The following is a 6,672-nucleotide window of genomic DNA, read 5'->3' as shown; positions in this document are numbered from 1 at the left end:
GAAAATTTATTCACCTAGTGACAATGTGAAGTTTAAGAGAAGAGGAAACAGAGGAGTGAAGGACAGAGGGTGGGGAGGCTAAAACAAGCAGCAAATGCTGGTTAGTAATTAACCTTTTAGAAGATCAGTAGAAAAGACACATTTAAATTGGACTGGTTTTTGTTGGGTTTGGTTGTGGGTTGGTTTTGGCATTTTTTTAAACACAATGAGCTGTGCTTTCAAGGGTCACTGATCACATCAGAACAGTTTGCAAGGTCACTGCTGGAAAACTGGAAAACCTATTAGCTCAATAAAATTAACAGTTTCACATTTTAAACAAGATATAATGTCTTGGAATATTAAACTTCATAAATCTTATAATTCATGTATTACATTTATGAATCCAGTAGTTCTTAACTGAAAGCAGATTTAGTTTTAATAGGGATTAAATGTATTTATGTTTTGAGAGTTGTGCATGAGTTTGCATTTTCCAACAAACTTATTTTTCAACACTTTTAGCCTATTGTAATTCCAATGACTTGATTCAAATTATGCCCAAGTTTGATGTAACAAGAAAATCAAGTTTAATTCTCAAGACAAGGCCATTATTGCCTACCATTTCCCCAAAATGAAAGAAGACATTAAGATGCATATAAAAGACCCTGAATAGCACCAGCACAAAACTCACTTCAATTTTAATATGCTTAAATCCCTACCACCACCACCCCACACACACACATTGAGAGAGGTTAACTTTTCATTCACTGTTTTCAGCCAAAGCCTTCATGTTACTTCAAAGAGCAATGCCTTGAAAAGCTGAGGGAATTTCCTCCTTGAAATTCTCAATTCCTAGAATCAAAACATTAAATAACTCTTCAACTCACAAATATGTTTTCCCCGCTCCCTCTCTACGAATATAGTCTCATCTCAGCAGACCATGCCGTTCTGCCATGTTACACCTTTAGTTGGGATTCATGTGGTGGGGATTCGTGTACCTTTTTAGACCAGCAGAGATCATTGATAAATTTGTTTGACCTCCTGCAAAAGACAAACCACAGAATTTCACTTCAACATTCCCACATGAATCCTAGTTAAGCTAGTTTTATAGTTTAGAATTATAGCTAGGTTTGGGTAAACGTTTCAAAAAAGAACTGCAAACTAAAATTTTGCAGTAATAATGCTCACGATACTATCAATTCATTTTCCCGAAAGATTCATATCCATGATTTTTCAGTCAGTGGGACATTTTTGGGGAAGCAAAATGCTTACCTGAAAATTAAGCAAAATAAATATTTATAAAAAGGTCAGAGACAAAACTTTTAAGCCAGTACCATTTTGAACCTATTCAACTTCCATCTATTAATAAAAACAGTGCTGACGATTGATTGCCACTATACCAAGGACAAACAGTAACTGCTGAAAATACACAAGGCAAATGTTTCACAAGCAATCCAAAAAACTGATGTATGTTCGCCCAGTGCTTGTAGGTTCACGATAGCTTTAAACCAACCCAAGTTTAGGCTGCTACCAAGAAGGCAGTTGTGCCCCATCTCCCATGAAAGTGCCTGTTGCTGCCATTCCCCTTGTGCTAGCCTCAGTGCTGGTCAGGCTGTGTGGAGAGCTAAATACTCTTCTTTTTTATGTAGTTGGATTGCTTTTATAGCTGGATTGGTTTCTTGACCAAAGCTGTTACTCAAAAATTGAATGCTAGTGCCATTGCAAAGGAGGAGGAATGAAAGCACGCACTAGACAGATCAGTCCATTCCTTTCGACTGCAGCCTCCACTTACATTTTAAAGTATCTAAAGCAATCACGAAACTTCAGCCAGACTAGGTTTTAGACACAGTCTTGTCCTAAAAACAGACCCAGAGTTTTCAGTTCTGTTCCAAGCTTTGTTACGACCTCCTGTCTGGTCCTGGTTAGTAAACATGTCTCAGCTAAATGTTCTGCAATATTTAGGTATCAACCATCGCAGGCTGGGGATTATGAAGTCCCTTTTCTTAGGGTGTGAAGACCCCTAAAAGGGCAAAGTATCTTTATAGACTTTTAGCAGCATAGCAGAAGTTAAAAGATACAGTCACCTAGTAACTCCATAGTTCAAACAGGAAAGTTGCTACCACCCCAGCACAACTTACATCCACCTCGCACCCTCCCAAGTATTAGTCAGGTTCCCTTGGATGCAGACTACTTTCTGAGATTTCGTGCTTTTAACATTTCCTCCCCGGCTACCACTGTGTTCCCATTACAGCCCTCACATAACTGAAAGGGCCAGCGTTCTTGCCTCACAGAGAGACATTTAGTTATGTTTTATTGCTTCTAATTAACTAAGTAAGGACTCGGAGGGAGCAGTAAAACAAGAAAGGTTGGCTTTTGATAATGTTTTTACTTCAACTTGCTACATCCTCCTAAATTCTTCAGTTGACCTGTCAGGGCACAGGACAAAGTGTACAATAGCAAGAATGTTCAAAAGAGCACTCGGTGGGATAAGAACCCACAGAAACCCCCCAAGACACTGTTTCCCAGAACATTTGGTCTTTAATTCAGGCTTTTGGATATGCATCAAGATCTATTTGAGTCTCGTGTGCAATAAAGGAGTGCAACTTTAGAGGAAGATGCACTAAGCTCTTTTTCATTATGCAAAGCAAAGCACAATAGTTGCTATACTAGCCAAAAGTAACTGGTAACCAAGAACTGAAAGAAATAACACCTGCTGGCCTTTTCCTGCTTTTCAGAAAGTTCCATTTTTCCTGCTTTCAGAGCTCACCAATATGTAAGAATTGTAGACACAGGCTCAGTTACTTGCATCTGCGATGAGTAAAGCTGTGACATACATTTTCCTTTTGTAGCTAAGTCTCATGGTCAGAAATTTTACAGTTCAAAGTAAACAAGACCAAACAAGATGAACAATGTCCACAAAAGCAAAAATACTGCAGGCTTTGAAAAGCACAATGTGTTAAGATACAGGCCAAAGCTTCCTCTGGATAGAGTCCAGCCTTACATCTACAGCATAACGGATTAATTGGGAAAGGACAAATGAAGGAAGAGAAAGGGAACAAAATTGTGCTTAGCTCAACTATTTGGCTGAATATCTCAAAATGCTTTGTAAGGGAAGATCAATACTAACGCTTTTCAGCAAAGGAAAATCTGGCATATGGATTAAGAAAATCAGCAACAGTCAGAGGCATGCTGGTCGCTTAGCTCCCAAACGTATAGCATCCCCTCAGGAATGTTTTGATGCTAATGAAATGCATAGTCTTTAGAACAGTGGTAGCTCCTCAATGTAAACATAAATAAAAAAGAGAGGAACACTAAAGCATTAATTTCATGTAACTGTACCATTTTATGCTAGCATACTAGCAATTACTGGTTTTGTTCTGCAGGTATCTAGACCCTATATTTAGCACCCTCTCACATCCAGAAGAATAAAGCCTGAAATGCAATGAACCTGAGCTCACGAGGTGTTGCACCAAGAGAAGTTATTATGAGCACAAAGGGTGTGAGGTCCTGGCTCTCCTCGCTCAGCGAGCACCGCAACAGTGTGAGAGGTAAGGTACTGGAGAAACAGGCCCTCCATCGCTGCCAGCTGTCGCAGCTGTTCTGCCGTGCTTTGTGCACAGACAACAGAGTCCATCCATCCCTCCCTTCATCCCTCCCTCCCGCTGTCGGTATTGCGTGCACGGAGAAGAACCCTAAGGATGCCTCATACAGCGAACTGCTGCAAGACAAGTACGCCAATTAACGAGCACATTTTTATATCACACCACACCTCGACAAGGACAGTTGAAATGACGCTAGGGCAATCTGGCATGATTTAGCTGAACAAGTGTTCATCAGGCAGGCTTTGTAGATTAGGAGACAGAATTTTTTTTTCCCCAAGAATGTAATGTCTTCTCTCAGCATGACCAATGATAAAGAATAGAATATTTTCCAGTGTAACTAGTTAAGCCACTTAAAAAAAAATATAAACCTATTAAGATTTATCATCTGTCCCCTCACCATCCTCTTGATAGGAATCATTCTGATATGTTTATATTGACCATCTCGTAGCAATAAATCTCCAGCTTGCCCATACAAGTATCAGCTTGCACTTTGTTTACTGCTTCTCATCTTTGGGCCTGATACTAGGAAATCGTAACTGGACACACTAGATTTTCAACATCTAAACATCCATCCTGATTAAGCATTTCTATGATGGCCTTAGTATTTTATCATGAAACACAAACAACTCCTGAACATAAGAGCTGAGCATAAGGAACCGCCTTTTGATTACTGCATTATTTTTCATACCTGACATTATAAATGAGGTATATGCTGAAAAGTGACAGATGCAACAGTAACATCAGGTAGGAGAAGGGGCCGTACCACCTCTTCCCCATCATTAGTGTGAAACAAGTATGAGTGAGACTACAGTCCTATCATGTCCCCCCTCCCCAGCTTCAGGTACTCTTGGCCCAAAGTTGCCAGCAAGCCCTGATTATATACTATCTTCCAACAAGGTTCAAAGCATCATAACAGAGCAAGGTATAAAAGGAGAATTTGTCCCCTGCACAGAAGACATTCATAATAATTACATCAAATCAACTGCACATCTCTTATTAAATTGATGCATAACAGACACATGGTCCAAAATAAATCCAATAAATTACTTGATTTTTGGAGAGCACAGTGAATACATTTTAATGTCTGATTTTAACAGATAAAAACATTTACATTATTACAGTGCTTAAAGAATATGCTCAAAATACATAAATACGCCATCTCAGGCAAACAGCGGCGAGATGAATTCTTGCATGCTTGCTCAGAAACATACTTAACATAAAAATGTACTACGTTAGCATGGCTATGCTGCCAGTACAGCGTCTGTGCATCACATCACATCATGAGCAGGACATAAAAGGACAGCACTCCAGGTGCCTGCTAAGTTCAGCACTGGAGGTCCAAAACTCTTGGTATCATTGTACAGCCTATTTCACAGAGGGAACCACTGCCTACGAGGAGATGGAACTGAGTCCAAATGGTAGACGATCAGAGATGAATGATTTGTCAGATTAAAAGTCCAGGAGAAGGAAGTCCAAAAGTAATCCATGTATTTGCTCTTGATCAGTCAACAGAGACCAGCTTCCACTGCTACAGAAAACTGGCACATAACCATAGTGTGTCTGCTCTTGGCCAGGCTTGGTCTCCATGGCTAAATAACTGATTTTTCAGGACCCAGGGGAAAATGCAATCAGCATAGGGAGAATCAGAGAGCAGGTTCACACCCTCAGCTACTGGTTTAGACTGAGAGGTCAACGCAGAAAAGAGGAGAGAACAGTGACAAAATAGCATGCTCATAGAGCTATTTATATTGTGCCAGAACTGTAGAAAGGTGGATTTAAAAATCTTTGGGGGTACTTTCCAGGCTGGAATCTGGGTAGCGGGTTTTGGGTTTCTTTGTGAAAGATTGCAAGATTCACAGTCCCCACCTTTAAATATGGAAAGGGAGACACAGAGAAAAAGAGAGACAGAGAAGTCTGCAACAAAGTTAAAACCAGTCTTCTGTCTCCTATCTTATACTACCAGAGTAATGTAAGAGTGCGGAAAGCACAAGCAAAGTCAGCCCAAGCCCAAAGAAAAAGCAATTTCAGAGAGATGGGGAAAGCTAAGCCAAACAATGATGAGATATTTCCTTTATTTATAATTAAAATACAGCCAATAGCAGAATCAACTGCATTCATATTTATTCTTCTAGCTGCCCCACATTAATATGCATACAGTGGAAACTGAAGTAGGAAGTGCTGTGTTCTGTTTTCAGCTCTGCCATAAGATGGCAGAGCAACACCATTTCTGTCACGGAGGTAGTTGATCTACACATGACAGTTTGATATTGCCTGGTATAGTAAACATGCAGCCATGCAAGTAGCTGTAGAAATAAGAATCAATTGTTTCCCCTCTGTACTGCAAGACAAGCCTCATTCAAATCCAGTGAGATATCTAAAGTCATACCAGAAAGTCTAGTTCATAATCCTCTTAATAGACTTTCCAGAAATAAATTTTAAACTGTTTTCATGATTGCAGAGAAAGCTTAAGGAAAATCTGCGATGTTATCATGAAAAGGAACGGCATTATGAATAACGGTGACACAGTCAGCACACATCTTGCTGTGTGATTTTTGTATGGCTTTTCCAGTTTTGTATCTCATTCTCAAAGTTGAGCGTACAAGGGACAGTAATTTGCAAACCCTTTCTGCCCCACAGCAACCCTAAGTAGGATTCATCCTAGTACAGGTATATGCACTGGGTTTAAGCTCTAGCTAGCTTAGAATTCTCAAGTTGAATTAATATCCCTATTTTCTCACTTTCATAACTAGCCTCCTGCTTCCAAGCAGCTTGTATCAATGCAACCACCTGCAATATCTTCTGTCACAGGGGACTCACTGCTTAGGTATTACCAGCCAGCAATGAAACTACTAGTTCTCTCCTTTAGGGAAAGATGCACAGACCACACAGTAGGATGAAAGAGGGGAACTAGAAAACGTCTACTGAAACTGAGGGGATTCCCCATCTCTGCAATGGTAGATGTAGCTCTAAATACTGAGTAGGAAATGAGAAGTCTGCCTTACAAAATATTCAGTACTTTGAATGCGCACACACAAATGAAGTCTTTGCAAAAATAATTGTGGCAAGGAGAAGAGGCAAAAAGAGCCAAAGCAAA

Source organism: Calonectris borealis, chromosome 14 (assembly GCF_964195595.1).
Source record: "Calonectris borealis chromosome 14, bCalBor7.hap1.2, whole genome shotgun sequence".
In the NCBI taxonomy this organism is placed as follows: Eukaryota; Metazoa; Chordata; class Aves; order Procellariiformes; family Procellariidae; genus Calonectris; species Calonectris borealis.
This window is presented reverse-complemented; position numbering follows the sequence as displayed.